This window comes from Narcine bancroftii, chromosome 4, assembly GCF_036971445.1.
Source record: "Narcine bancroftii isolate sNarBan1 chromosome 4, sNarBan1.hap1, whole genome shotgun sequence".
In the NCBI taxonomy this organism is placed as follows: domain Eukaryota; kingdom Metazoa; phylum Chordata; class Chondrichthyes; order Torpediniformes; family Narcinidae; genus Narcine; species Narcine bancroftii.
The window spans coordinates 81,290,096-81,306,678 of record NC_091472.1 but is presented as its reverse complement, the minus strand read 5'-3'; the positions used below and the strand labels follow the sequence as shown (position 1 = coordinate 81,306,678).

The following is a 16,583-nucleotide window of genomic DNA, read 5'->3' as shown; positions in this document are numbered from 1 at the left end:
AGTTATTGTTATGGTATGGGCTCATGGACCAAAATGGCCTGTTACTGTGCTGTATTTCTAAATTTAAGACCCATTTGGTCCATGCTAGCTCCAAGAGGAGAAAAATCACATCAGTCTCACTCCTTTCCTTATAACCCTGTGATACATTTTCCGTCATCAACCTCCCTGTAGTACACAAAAGTACTGAAGACACTCAGCAGGTCAGGCAACATCTACAGAAAGCAAAAGGCAGTTGACATTTCAGGCCTGAGTCCTTCAGGAGTAATATACCTGATATCATCCCTTCTTAACTTTAGTCTCAACAAAATACCCCAACCTAAAACATTGACTGCTTTTACTTTCTGCAGATGCACCATGACCTAGTCCTGCACCAGACCCCAGGCCTGCAGAGTTCATGTTTACCTCCATAAAACCTTACTGCTGAATTGGTCACTGTCTTACACTAAGGAGTAATTTACAGTTGCTAGATAACCTACCAGAAGGCCTTTGGAATGTTGGAAGAAGCCCACTCAGTCACAGATGGAATCTAGAAACTTCAGGGAACACCCTTGGTCAGGCAACAGGATGACCCACTGTGCTGTCAAATTAATTGGAATCACATGTGAAGTGTGTAATCAGTATTTAAACAGCAAAGCATGTTAATTACCTCAGACAATCATCATTTAAAAGGCAAAACAGTGTAATGTGTCCAGTGAAATCAATATTTAAACAACCAAGGTTAACAAGCACTGTGAAACTATTTAAACAGCTCTACAGAGTACCACACCTGGTGCAACTATCATTTAAAAGGAGCTTCAGAATAATTTACCTCACACAATGAAAGACCAAAGTAACATTGTGAGTGTACTAAATACTTACACAGTAGGGGAGAGTAAAACATACAGAATAAAAATGATTTGAACAGCAAAATAGTGTAACTGTCTAGTTCAATAACAAATTCACAAGTTTGAAATAACGTATCATCTGAAATCAATGGAGATAATATATTTAAACAAGAGTACGGATTAATCTGGATAGTGTGGGGGCTATTTAAAATTAATTAATTAATGTTAGTTTGAAGTCATGACTTGCATTTGACTTGGATTAAAGTGAGGGAGAGTTGTGCAGGTCGTCAGCCTCACTCTCTCATCCTGGCCTATCTGGACCCAGTCAAGGTGGCTGGAGACGGGTCAGGAAGCAGTGGATGGCCAGCAGTGTTCTGCGTGTGTCTCACTGTGCCCTCTTAGTGCTCCACGACACATTGCTGAGAATTGCCTTTCTGCTATCGGCACCAAAGGTACTCCCTCTCCTTCGACCTCCCTGCACCCTACAATAAAAGCTATCTAGTTCATTCACTGTATATAAGCAGAACAGAATGAGATGAACTGTGTAGTCACTAAACTGTAAAACAGATAACTTGCATTGTATGTTCACTAACTGAATATCAGAATAGAATAACAACGCTAGAGTAATCATTAGGTAAACAGTTATACATGAATAACATGTACAGAGGGGCATCGTTAGAAGAGAAAAATGATGGCAGTGTTATCACTGGTGCAGATTCAAGGACCACATCAGGGTCATACATTGGAAACAAGGTCACAGATAAATTGACTCCTATTCATGAACCTGTCTGATTTTTGCTCATACCTTGAAGAAGGGTTTAGCCCCAAAATGTTGGTTATGTAGCTTTACTTGCTATGCACACTTGTGAGACCTGCTGAGTTCCTCCAGCACTTTTTGTGTTTTTACTATAATCTCACTGTTTGCAGACCTTTGTGTTTCACTATTATGTGATTGACATGTCCAGTGTACTGTATCTTTACGCATATAACACGAACATGACATGCTTCTTTACAAACCGAGTAACCCACTGCGTGTTATCTTTGTAGGCACATTTATAACAGAACTTTTTTTACATGTTGAATATAAAACTGGAGTTATTTGAGCATCGACTGATTCTACATTAACATTTATTTTAATAAATTCATAAACTTTGATATCCATGAGAAATCACCTTGAAATCTGGAATGCCTCTTTCACATGCCAATAGCCTCACTTTCATCTGAATCGCGACAGCAGATACAGCCTGATTTTGTTCTCTTCAACTAAGAACCACTCCTTAAAGTCAGACTCTAACTGGGGCCATTTAGCTTTGGGGCCACGACATGCACGTTTTTGTAGATACATCTTCTCAACCTCATCTTTCTCTTTTCTCCATTCATGAATGGATGACTCGCCAACCTCAAATTCTCTCGTTGCTGCTCAGTTGCCAGTTTCTTCTGCTCTCATAACTACTTTCAGTTTGGTGTAAGATTTGAGTTTGATTCATCACGTTGTTGAAACTACTCTAGATCTCAAAGGTAATATGCGTGGAGCGCAAAATGCGAGGGCCTTTTATACAAATTTTTGGATTATGGCTGATTAGGCTATATTGAATATAGGTGATAGCTATACGGGCTGATAATGTTATCTTCACATGGATCGCTTTGTTTTTTGCGACTGTTATAGGACATATTATGAAGGTGCTGGACGTGACTGACTATTAATGCACGGTATATGCGTGTGCACGCTATTCAAGCATTTTTTTAACATAATTTCAGACTTCCCATGCGTTATATGCATGTGTGCGTTAATTGCATGTGTGCGCTATGTGAGTGAAAATTCAGACAGATATAGAAGACAATGTACCCACCATAAATAAATATACCATATGCCTGAAACAGCAATGAAGTGTGAAATGCCCAGTGTGGTCAACTATTTATATGGCAGCACAATGTAAAGTACTCAGTGCAATCATTTCATAAATAGAGCAATAGATCCTGGTTGTGTACTCACTATTTAAGCAATTGGACAGACTAATGTGCCCAATTTGATTACTCTTTAAACAGCAGTCCAGAGGAATTTGCCCAGTGTAATCACATGCCCACTGTAATCACCATTTAAACAACAGTGCAGAATAACCTGACCAATGTATTCACTATTTAAATGGCTATACGGCATAAACGGCCCAGTTTAATCATATCCAAACAGCTGTTCAGACTAATGTGCCAGAAGTAATTACTATTTAAATGACAGAAGAGAGTAACTGACCAAATGCAATCACTATTTAACTAGTTACTCAGACTAATGTACCACCTAGAAATTATTTCTATAGCCAAACAGCATAAAATATCCAGTGTAATCATTATTTCCATTGTAATTACTATTTCCGTGACAGAACTGAGTTAGGTTCCTGGTATAACAGTAATATGGAGTATTCACAACATAAAGAACAAAATAAAGTAACATAAAGATCAAAGAGTCTGAAGATGATCAAATATAAAATAAAATCAGAACTTTGGGAAAAATCTCAATATGTTCATTAGTATAAACACAATGCTGGAGAAACCAGCATATCAAACAATGTACTTTATATAGCAAAAATAAAGACACATAACCAATGTTTCTGGCTTGAGCCCTTCATCAAGGTAAGAATAAAATATAGGTAGGCTTCCGAACAAAATGGTGGGAGGGGGGTGGTGGAGGACAGGGGAAAAGCACAATCCCACAGGCAGGAGAAAATAGGTGGATAAGAGAGGGAGGGCACACCAGCAAAATGGGGAGTGGATGACTCTGTGAATAGAGAGGGGAGGTGGAGGAAGGAAGACAGAGGGATGGGGAAGAGAGGGAGAATGGGGAGTAGGCTAGTAGAAACTGGAGGTCAATATTAGTGCTATCCGGTTGGAGAGTGTCCAGATGGAATATGAGGAGTTGCTCCTCCCATTTACAAATGGTTCTGGTTTGACAGTACAAGGCCATGAGAGATATGTCAGTGAGGAAGTGGGGCAGAGAATTGAAATGCTTACCCACTGGGAGATCCCTGTCATTGATGTAGACAGATCAAAGTTGCTCAGCCAAGCAATCTCCAAGCCTACATTCAGTCTTTCTGATTAGAGAAGTCCACAATCAGTATCTTTGGAGGGAAATGGTATAAGTTGATTTTTCAGTTTGAGATCCTGTATCAGGACAGATAAAATCATGAGTTCAGTGTAGTCAAAATTTAAATGACAAAACAAATAGTTGATAGGATAGTTAAGAAGGCCTATGGGATGCTGGGCTTCATTAATAGGGGGATTGAGTTCAAGAGTCGAGAGGTCATGTTGCAACTCTACAAATATCTGGTAAGACCACACTTGAAGTATTGTGTTCAGTTCTGGTCACCTCATTACAGGAAGAATGTGGAAGCTATGGTGAAGGTGTAGAGGAGATTTACCAGAATGTTGCCTCGATTGGAAAATAAGCCTTATGAGGCAAGGTTAGCAGAGCTTGGACTTTTTTCTTTGGAGCGTAGAAAGATAAGAAGAAACTTAATAGAAGTCTACAAGATTATGAGAGGCATAGAGAGGGTGGACAGCCAGTACCTGTTTCCCAGGGTAGGAATAGCAAACACTAGAGGATATATGCACAAAGTGAATGGAAGAAACTTTAGGGGACACATCAGGGGTAAGTTTTTTAAGCAGAGAGTTATGGGTTCTGGAATGCCTTGCCAGGGATGGTGGTGGACATTGAAACATTAGGGGCATTTAAGAGACACTTAGACAGGCACATGGATGGAAGAAAATTAGAGGGTGACAGGGAGGGGAGGATCTAGTACTTTTTTTTAAACGGCTGGCACAACAACGAGGGCCGAAAGACCTATACTGTGCTGCAGTGTTCTATGTAAAGCAATGTATCTATTGTACTCATCAAACTATAAGCTGTACAGGTTATTTCATCCAGTGTAATCAATATTTAAAATGTAGTCCAGATAAATGTGGATAGTGCAATCACAATTTATACTTTGAAACAGCTTTACAAACAAAAATACCCATTGAATTCATGTCATGTCCATGACAATAAACCTGATTCTGAATTCACTAACTGATCCACATAATTGTGTAACTAGTCCAGTGTTGTCATTGTTTTAACAGCCTTACAGTGGAACTGCCCAATGTAATTGCATTTTAAATAGCAGTGAAGATTAGCAAAACTACTATAATCACAAATTAAGCAGGTATATAGAGTAATGAACTATGTGTAATCAATATTTAAGCAGCTGCATGGAGTAAACTGCTGATGTAACCATCATTTGAAAGAGAAGCATAGGAGACGACCCTACAGGAAGGTAAACATTGCAGCAGACCAGTGAGGGGCTCAGCATCTGAACAGGCCACACAGACTGTGGGTTGTCAGTGACTTGTGGATGAAGGACTCACATAGGCTGCAGGCTGCTGGATACTGGCTCATTGGAATTAGGTATTGGAACCGGGATTAGTTTGGATGTGGAGTTTGAGTTGCCAATGGTTTGAACTGGAGTCTGTGTGGCTGCAGAAGCTGCGTAAGTGCTAGAGGTAAATCCACGTACACACAGTTTTCTGAAGGGACACGTTTTTACTTCTCTTTCTCCTATTGCTAGAGGTGCCGGGCTATGCTTATGGTGACTTTTTGTTTACTTTACCATAGAACCATAGAACATTACAGAAAATAGGCTCGGCTGCTCTTCTCATCTGTGCTGAATTATTATTCTGTCCAGTTGCACTGATCTGCACTTACTCCATATTTCTCCATATCTCTCCCATCCATGTACATGTACAAATATTTTTTTTAATGTTAAAATTGAGCCTGAATTCACCACTTCAGCTGGCAGCTCATTCCACACACCCACCACTCGCTGTGAAGAAATTTCCCCAACATTTGCCCTAAATTTTTCCCTTTTTACCCACAACGCACATCCTCTGGTTTTATCTCGCGTAACCTCAGTGGAAAAAAAGCCTACTTGCACTTACTATATGTATGTCAAAAAGTTAAAGCATATATATTATATTTTAATGTATTATTATGTGACAATAAAAGGAATGTCTGAAACTTTGATGTGACAATAAAAGGAATGTCTGAAACTTTGATATCCTCTTTTGTGCTCACTGTGAAGATTATTTAAATGGTGGAATGAAGTAACTAGCCAATGTAAACCCTATTGAAGCAGGTATACATAATTTTATGCTCTGTTTAATAACTATTTGAAGAGTTGCATGAATTTATATTCTCAGTGTAATCATTATTTAAATAGCAGTAAAATTAAAAATGGCGCCTTTACGTGCTGCTCTGATGGGAATTATCAAATATTCCCGTTCAGAACTATTAAAACTCAACCCTAGAACCAGAACCATAAAATCAAACTTACCTGTGAATAAGGATGTCCTAAGATCGCTAGCAGGCTCACCATTGGCAGAAATGGCTAAAACCGTCTGACCGCAAGACCTCTAAACAGCCGATGGTCGGGCAAGTTAAACACCGCAGAAGTTTCTAACAGTCAGCGAATGGGCCACTTCAACTTCGTGGGAGTCGCAAGCAGCAGACGCTCAGTACATTTAAACATTGCAGGAGATTTAAAGAGACATCACATGGACTGTTTAACACCATGGGAATTACCAGCAGCAGATCCATAAAGAAGATCCGATGTGGATGCTGAGGGGGGCTGCAGGTTAAGCTAAGACACCGGGCCCTGATGTTTCCACTCCCTAAAATCCTCCTGGCCAATATACAATCCTTGGACAACAAACTCAATGAACATTGAGGCAGATTACACGATTGGAGAGACATCAGGGAGTGCTGTGTGATGCACTTCACAGAAACATGGTTAAACAGGGACATTCTGGACATGATGCTACATACAGCACGAGGGCTACACTCTCCACCATGCTGACTGGATAGTGATGTCAGGAAAAACCAGGGGAGGTGGCGTTTGTGTCATCATCAATTCATTATGGTGCACAAACGTGAAGGTCATGTCCCAGACCTGCTTCCCCTAACCTGGAACGTCTGATGATCAAGTGCTGTCCATTCTACCTGCCAAGGGAGTTCATCACCATCATCCTGGTTACAGTTTACATTCTTCCTCAGACAGGCTGGCACTGGAGGGACTGAGGAGTGTGATTAGCAGCCATGACACAGCACATCCAGATGTCTTTCTGATCATTGTAAGGGATTTCAATCAGGCCAACCTGGTCTCTAATGAACTACCACCAACACGTCACATGCGACACCAGGGGAGCCAACACTTGACCACTGCTACACCACCATGAAGTACGCCGATTGAGACATACCATGACCACGCTTCAGCAAGTCTGATCACATAGCTGTACTCCCGGTGTACAAGCAGAGACTGAGGACCACAGCACCAGTGGTGAAGACAGTGAAAGTATGGTTGATGGAGGTAAAGGAGCATCTTCAGGACTTCTTTGAATCATTGGACTGGACCATATTCAAGAACTTATCCTTAGACTTGGATGAATATGCAACGTGTCACTGACTTCATCAAGACCTGCGTGGACGAGTGTGTACCCACGTGCACATACCGAGAGTTACCCAGTCAGAAACCTTGGATGAATCAGATGATTCACAGCTTGCTGAGGGCAAGATCAAGGGGATTTAAGGACGGGAATCCAGATCTCTACAAGAAGTCCACTGAAGGAAAGATGAACTTCCACTGACTCATGGACAGTGGTTACAAGATGTAAATGGCATATTTAAGTTTGGAAATATTAGATCTAATATAAAAGATAAGAAGTTCCAGTTTGAAAATGGGGTCCATTCTTAGAATATCATCATGGTTGGCAATTTTAGGCTGTTGGGCTGCTCCAGCAATGCTCTGTTTGGCTTCTGGAGGTAGCGTCCTGATCCAGTTTTATTGTTCTCTTTTTTTCTCTTTGTTTTTTTATATAAAGATAAGTAACCTTGATTAGAGGAGAGGTTAGTTTAATTTTTCACTTTTTTCTTTTTTTTGCTTTGTTTCATAATATAAGTTGATTAATTGGAGTTATATGATGGTCTGAGACTATAATATTAATATTAATTGATATTTTACCAAGTTATGAGTACATTGCTTATAAAGTAATTCATGATTTTTATTTTTAATCTTAATAATATATTATGTATACATTTTGATATGTAAATGCAACATGTATATGAGATTATTATATTGAACTCAATAAATATATATTTTTTTAAATGAACGATAAATATAAGTGACTTGACTTGACAATTTGATAAATTTCCATGGCACGATGGGTATCCAGTGGAATTTTATAAATCCTTTTCCAAATTGCTTGTGTTCCAAACTGAGTTCTATGGTTTAATGACTCATTTAAACAATGGAATCTTCCATCATCTTTTAATGAAGCTTGTATTTCTCTTATTTTGAAAAAAAGGGAAGGATCCATTTAAATGTGCTTCTTACAGACCTATTTCTTTACTTGATGTAGACATGAAGATTTTATCTAAAATTTTGGCCCATAGATTGGAGAATATTTTACCATTAATAATTTCTGAAGATCAAACTGGTTTTATTAAAAACAGTTATCCTTATTTTAATAAATACCATTTATTGAATATTTTATATTTACCTTCCACTCCTGGATTGAATTATTATATTCATGTCCTTCTGCCTCATTTCTTACTGATTTACAGCAATCAAAACCTTTTATTCTTCAATGGGATACTCATCAAGATTGTAATTCAAGTCCATTACTTTTTGACTTGGTATTAGAACCTCTAGCAGTTGCTCTTCGTGAAAGAAGAGCTTTTATAGGGATTCATAGGAACGGCATTTAACACAAAGTTTCTTTATTTGCAGATGCTCTTTTGCTTTTAGTATCTAATCCAGATGTTCCTTTACCAAGCATATTAGCTTTGCTTTCTCATATCAGTCAGTTTTCTGGGTAAAGTTGAATTTACATAAAAATGAATGTTTACTTTTAAATGGTTTTATATCAAGATATTCTAATGTTCCTTTTAAGATTGTGAAGGATAAATTTACCTATCTCAGTATTACAATTACGATGAGTAATAAACATTTTTTTAAGGAAACTTTTTCTATTTTATTTAATCAGGTGAAATTACCGCTAGCAAGATGGTCTATTTCCATGATTGGTCATATCAATTCTATTAAAATAAACATTTAACCTAAATTTTTGTATCTTTTCCAAGCTATACCCATTTACATTCCCAAATCCTTGTATTCAATTATATCTTGCAAGATATGGCAAGAAAAACACCCCTGCTTAAATAAAGCTCATCTTCAAAAAGCTAAAAAAAATGGTGGATTGGTGTTTTCTAATTTTAGATTTTGTTATTGAGCAGTCAATATATATAATTTGCTTCTTTTGTTACACTTCGATAATCTATTTGACAACCCTCCATGGGTAGAAATTGAACTGAATTTTACCAGAAGTACTTCTATGTTGGCAATTTTAAGATCTTTTAATCCTCTTTATATAAATTAACTGATAATCTGATAGTTAGACATAGTTTGAGAATATGTGCACAATTTATGTGGTTATTTGGATTTCAGAGTTTATTCTTGCCAGCCCTATTATATCTAATCACCTTTTTCAACCTTCTTTGCAAGATACTGTCTTTAATAATTGTCACAGATTGGGTATTAAATGTTTTAAAGACCTTTTTATTCAAAACAATTTTGCTTCCTTTAAATAATTGGTGGTAAAATGTAACACACCTAATCTATGTGCTAAAAACCTTCATATCAACCTTAAGTAATGAGATAGGTCTTTAAGATGTACATTTTGTTGACTCTTTCCCTTTTTTTAAAGGATGAGGGATATATAAGCCTCATTAAATGATAAGGGAAGCTTCTCATCTTTAAATGAGTTGTCCAACACCATGCTTAAGTGGGGTACCAGCCATTTGGAGATTTATAAATTTCAACAGGAAAACCATCTGCTTCTGGAGATTTACCAGACTGTAGTGAGGAAATAACCCACATCTATATCCTCCTGTGAAATAGGTTTCTCCAGACTTGCACTTCTGTCCTGAGAAAGCACAGGTAAATTCAACCGATCTAGGAATTCAGACATTGAAATATAATCATTTGTAGCGGCAGCTACACTGCTCCTGCAATAGCACGCATACAACCAGATGGGTTGAGCTCAGTGAGTACACTGGTTTATAGCAGGCTTCTGGGCTGCACTTATACTTCTAACCCAGACCTGGCTGAGAACTGCACTGGAGGGCGCTGATGTCATCCGGGCATCACGTGGTCCCCCAGCATGGGTTTCTGAGCCCCGTGCTGGAAGGAAGGGAAAATTATGGCACCATTTTGGGTGGCTGCCCTGCCGCGTGGCTTACAAGCAGGGCCGGTTCACCTGCCTCGTGGTGAGCCGCCACGCATTATTAAATTCAGAGGAATAAAGGTTAGAGTAAAATTCTCTAAAAGTCTCATTTATTTTGAAGTAACCTGTTGTAATTTTACCATCTCTCATCTGAATCTTATTTATTTGTTTTTTTTAAGCAAAAATTCCTTTTAATGGTCCAGCTAATAACTTACTAGATTTTTCCCCATGAATATAAAAAAAAAGACTTCTACTTCTTAACAATTGCTGTTCAATTGGATAGGTAAAGAGAAGATCAAATTTACTTTTAAATTCTACTCTTGTATAAATCTGGATTTTTACTTTGAGAAAATTGTACATCAATTTGCTTGATCTGATTGATTAGTTCTAACCTTTCCTCCTTAATATTAGCAGTGTAAGGAATAATTTGACCTCTTAAATACACTTTCAATGTCCCAAATAATCAAGTTGGACATCGTTGGGGAGGAGTGAGTAGTAAAGGAAATCTGTATTTGTTTCTCTATAAAATTTAAATATTCTTTAACTGCAAGGAGATTAGTATTTAAATCTCCATTGCTTTTTTGTAAACAGAATGTCATAAAAATTCCAAGACAAGATGACTGGGGCATGATCCAATATAACAATTCCTTGGTACTCACATGGTTTGGACAAGGAGATTAATTGGTTATCAATGAAAAGTAATCAATCCTGGTATAAAAATGATCCATATTAGATAAAATTTAGTATTCTTTGCTGGTAGAGTTTTAAAAGCCCCAAACATCTCTAATACCAAAATTTGATGGAAAAGAATGTATTACAGCTGCAGATTTAGAAAGATGCTAATCTAGAAGAACAGTCAAAATTTAACTTACCACTCATTTTTTTTAGATATTTACAAATTAGACATTTTGTTGAATCTCAGATCCCTGACTTACCATAAATTCCTGAGGCAAACATTTTTAATACACTTTTTGATTTACAACATTCTCATAAAGGTTTAATATCTCTTATTTATAATAATTTTCTTGATTTAAGGAGAGCCGTGTTAGTTAAAATCAAGAACAATTGGGAACAGGATTTAAATCTTTCATTCTCAGATGAGGTTTGGGCCTCTATTTGTTATCTGATTAATGCGACCTCCTTTTGTGCACAACACTGTTTGTTGCAATTTAAAGTGGACCATAGAGTACATGTGTCTCAAGTTAAATGATCTCATTTTTATTCAAATATAAATGCCTATGTGACAAATATAAAATTGGTGATACTTCTTTGGTTCACATGTTCTGGACTAGCACTAGTTTAGAAAAATTTTGGAAAGATATCTTTCAAACATTATCAATGATTCTTAAATTCAAATTAGAACATTGCTCTATTTGGATCATTTCAAGATGATGACGTTTTACTGACTCCAACTCAACCTACCCATACCCTTAACAATGGTTAAGTGATACGTCTTTTTTAAGTTTAGAAAAAATAGATATGCCATTAAAGAGTCAAATAATAGCATTCAAAAAATATGGGACCCATTTAAGGACTAATATTACTATTTAAAAAGTTAGGGTTGTTCTGAAGCTTTGGTGCTGTGCTGTCTATCTCCTGGTTGTTCTCCCTTGATTCTTATGTGTCTGCTTTTAACCTTGCTTAGTGGGAGAGGTTTTGAATTATAAGCTTTTTATTTATTTCTTTTTTTCTTATCTTTTGAATTGTACATTGCAATATATAACTGTACTGTTCAATTTTGCATAATATAAACATCAATAAAGTATTTTAAAAAGAAAAGAAAGGGGATGGCTTGAACTTCACATAGAACTGTCTGAACATACTCCTCATTATGATTTTGTCCATCTTGGACTGAATTAAGATCTTTTCGCAATGATCTAATCAATCTTTCCCATACATCTCCATGATGTAAGCCAGTAGAGGGTTTGAAGATCCAATTAACTTCTTTCTGAACTAGTTCATCATGGACTTGAATCTTATTCCAGTTTACAATTGTTTCTCTTAACTCATGCTGAGGACTCGCAAATTAATACCATTGCAGATCGTAGTTCCTTCACTTGTCCACATCTGGCAATAATCATTACTGAAATAGTCTGTATCCACTGATGAAGCCATTTTGATGTGAATTGCTCTTGTGGCTAAGCATATGAAAATTACACCATAGTGCTTCACAACACTCCTTGAACGCATCACTTTAAAGGGTCCAAAATAATCCACTTCAACATAAATGAATGGAGGTTCATCTGGGGATACTCTGTCCAGAGGCAAATATGCTATCAGCTGTTGTCCAGAAGGAGTATTTACATGGAAAGAAACAACACAGTTTGCTACAATCTCTCTGCTTAATCTAGTGGCACCAATATTTTTTTCTTAGACTGAATAACATATGGTTGGAACTATCATGTCCTATCTCTTCCTGAATATGTTGAAGAATTATATTTGAAATGTAAAAAATCTTTGACCAGTATGACAGGATGTTTCATTTCTCCCAACATTGCTGACCGACTAAGGTGCCCACCAACTTTTAAAATACCTTTCTTGAGAATAGGGTTGAGTTCATAAATGTGGCTTGTCCTCATGACATTCATTTCTTTTTTTCAGACTTGAAATTTCATTTGGAAATTTCTTCCTCTGGCAAAAGCAGATAATCTCCATCTCAGCATTAATCAATTCTTTAACTGTGACATGGCTCTTTTCTTAAGTCTCAGATTACCTGTCTCTCTGCTATGAATCAGAAATCATCTTTTAAATCAGAGCATCCATTCTGTTGCCCTTTTCAAACTATTTCAGGATGAGAAGTAATGGATTAAGTAGGTAACTGAATCAATTTGCTCAGATATTATCTGAATAGCATTTGCAGTCTTACTTTTGATTTCAGGGTCTCATGGTAAAATTTCTTTTAATTTATCAGGATTTTGTGGCCACTCCTTTTGAGACTGTAGAAGAAATCAAGGTCCTGACACCAACATTGCGCTCTTCAAAAAGATCTTGACTTTCAAACTTTGGGAAGTCAGATTGGCAGGATTGTTAAAACTGCATTAACATATTTCCAATGTATTGGATGTGAGACTTTATCAATTTCAGTGATTCTGTTACTCAATGAATGTTCAAAACCTTGTGGCTTTATTGGTGATGTATTTGAGCACAGAAGTGGTATTAGTCCAATATATGGAGTCCGTTAGTTTAATCTGCAACTCTTTATTCAACATTGTACCATCAATTCCATTCATGGTATAGTGACTGGTTTCAATAGAGCCACTTTGACCTTTCCCATTACAAATGCACAATATACCTGATCCTTGTCATCATGTAACTAATAGTTCCGTAACTGTCTTTTCATGCACCTGCAAAATGATGTAATTGAGCAGATGTAACAGTTCTGAAATTTGTGGGTTTGATGCATCTGTCAATCCTGAAGTCTTTCAGCTTACAAAGATCCTGTATCCGACACGTCCATTTTTGTACAATGAATTCTGGTACCTCATCATCCCAACCAATCTTCTTCCTCCACAAATCTTGCAGGATCTTCTTGGCAGTTAGAACAATTGCTGCCAATATTCCTAAAGGATCATATAGAGAACTGACAGTTGATAGAAACCCCCTTCTTGTAAGAGGTTGATCCTTCAAAATGATTTTGAATTTAAAAACATCACTTTGAGTGCACCATTGTACACCTGAGACTCTTTCAAAAGGAAAATTGTCATGGTCTAAGTCCAAATTCTTAATTTCTTAATTTCTTTTCCCCTCTCTATTTTAGATATTAGTGATTGTTACTTGTCCGTTTGATAAGTAGAAAGCCTCCTTTGAATCAGATCGCCTTTAACTCATGATAAAGAGCTATTGCTTCTTTAACTGTAGCTGCAGAAGTGAGACAATCATCCACATAAAATTTATTCTTGATGGTGCTTATGGCTTGAGAGCTAAATTGTTCCATATTGTGATCAGCACACTTCCTAAAGGCAAAATTCGCATAACTTGGTGATGAATTCACTCCAAATAGATCCATTGTCATTCTGTATTCCACTATGTTCTGACCATAGTTTCCATCAGGCCACAAAAGGAATTGTAACAAGTCATGGTCTTCATTTGGTATTTTCACCTGATGGAGCATTGCTTCAATGACTATAGGGATGACAGATTCTTTAGGAATTCTAGTTAAGATTCCTATCCATATATTGGTCAAATCAGGACCCTGTGAAAGTTGATAATTTAGTGAAACTCCCTGAAATGTGGCTCCACAATCAAACATCACACAAAGTTTTTTCTTCTGTGGATGAAAAACTCCATGGTGTGGTAAGTACTATTTTTTGCCATTATCACATTCCAAGATATTATCTGGTACTTTCTCTGCATATCCTTTGGATATCACATCAGGTACGCATTTGGTGTAGTCTGAATGAAAGGAAGAATCTTTCTTGAATCTTCTCTTCAAGCTGAGTGTATGTTGCTCGATAACACTTCTATTATCAGGCATGCATATTTCCCTTTACCTCAATGCAATAATGATCAATAACCTGCTTGGCAGAATTCCAAGAATTGCTGGTCTTCCTTTGAAGGTTCTTGGTCATCCATGATGCAATCAGGAAATTCATTCTTGAACTGCTGCTCCCACAGCTTATCAAGCTTAACAATTGATAGCTTATTGACACTTATAGCCGATTGATTTTAAACCTCTTTTCTTTCTCCTAATGGTCCACTAATCATCTAACCAAGCATAGTTTTGACTACGTAAGGTCCATCTTCCACACTCCTTATCATATCTAGTAGTTCCAGAGCCTTTGGTACATTGGAACTAATCAACAACTCAATCTCAGAGTTGATTTCACATAAACAAATATTTTTCAAAAACATTGTTCCACTTGCTTTCTTGGCCTTGACCTGGACAGGTGCTATCAAAAGTTTGCAGTTATCTTCACCGGCCTCAGTAAGACCATTTGTCAATAATGAGGCTTCAGCACTGCTTTCAACTGCTTCTTTTCTTGTCGTTTGTTCCTTTTCTTTATTCTTCTTTTCCAAGAAGATATATAGCATTTTGGGAAGCTTTTGACTACATATGTCACAACTGAGTCACTTTTTGCAGTTTTTGCTGATATGTCCTTTACATTGACAGACAAAACATACCCTACCTTCCTTCAAGAAAACAATTTTCTCACTATGCTTCTTCTTTTCCCTCTGTGCACACTTTTCCAAATCGTGCTTTTCATTACGGAGCAGACAATTCTTCACAACAGGCAAACTTATATTGTCCTTAATTTCTTTGTCTGCAAATGAGGTGCAAATGTACTTTTTAAAATTTTGGTTGAGGATACGATCTGGGCTTCTCAACTTCTTTACTTACAGGTTGAGTACCTTTGATAATTCCATTCTCTGGATGTCTGACAGTGTTCACGAACTCCACAAATCTTTAAAAGTAGCCATTTCATCACATTTTTTCCTGGTTTTCATCAACTTGACTTCTCCATAGTTCTCTCATCTGGAAGGGTAATGTATTTACAATGATTACCATATTATTAAGTATGTCAAGCTCTTGTAGAAGGCCAATGTCCATCATGACGTTGCTACATTCTCTGAGAAAGAGGGCATAAACTTGTAAACCCTTCACGTCATCTGGTCTTATTGATGACCATGGAAGAGCCTTTTATACATAAGCTGTAGAAATGTTATACTTGTTGCCAAAATGCTTCTTTAGTAAAAACTTAGTCAATTTGGATGCTTCATTCGGAGCCATATGTTGGCAACTCTTTCACAGGATCTTGTGGTTGTCCACTCGTGAACGACTGTAGATAACATAAATAATCCTCAGAGCTTTGACACTTAATTTCAATACTGCATTTAAAGCTTTTCATAAACACTTGGAATTCAAGTGGGTCACCATCAAAAATTGGAATCTTTCTCTTAGGCAGTGAAGAGATAGTCTGTAACTGAATTAACGATGCAGCCATTTCATTTCATCTTGTCATGCCTTGGCATGTGTTAGTTTGTTCAGCCAGATTTCTATTACCTGCAGGGAGTGTGTGGTATTCTGCTACATAAGATTGCATTAAGTTTACATCTCTGTCCAATGGAGTCATTATTGGGGTTTGTAATTTGGCACCATCGTGCCTTAACCTGTCTAGTTCTGACACCAACACGTATTGTGGTTGTAGACTGGCTCAGCCTTGGTATCAAACATTTTTTTTTCTGTGGCCCTTCCTCAAAACATGATGCTTTAGATAATTTATTTGAGCACCAGATATGACTAGGCTATGGACTTTGACCTGGCCTGATTAACAGCAATTTTTATGTCCAGATCCAGCAGCTCCTGTTGCCTTTTTAAATGACCCTCCTGCTCTTCAAAAGCACATCTCTCTTGAAGCTATTGCTGCTCCTTTTGCCTCTTTAACAGCTCCTGATGTCTCTTTAACTGGCTATTCTGAATTGAATTTATTTAGGAGGAATTCTTTTTTGCTTCAAGAG

At 37.2% G+C, this 16,583-nt stretch overlaps 1 long non-coding RNA gene across 2 annotated transcripts in view; it reads right to left on the bottom strand.

The window, feature by feature from the left end:
* The window catches only part of LOC138759881 (uncharacterized), a 128,695-nt gene that overhangs the window by 39,587 nt on the left and 72,525 nt on the right, over positions 1–16,583 (bottom strand). For both annotated transcript variants that reach the window (XR_011355194.1, XR_011355193.1), the window contains exons 3-4: positions 3,828–3,977; positions 477–577 (exon numbers count right to left, since the gene is read on the bottom strand). This is a non-coding gene — a long non-coding RNA (uncharacterized lncRNA). The remainder of the gene's footprint in view (positions 1–476; positions 578–3,827; positions 3,978–16,583) is intronic.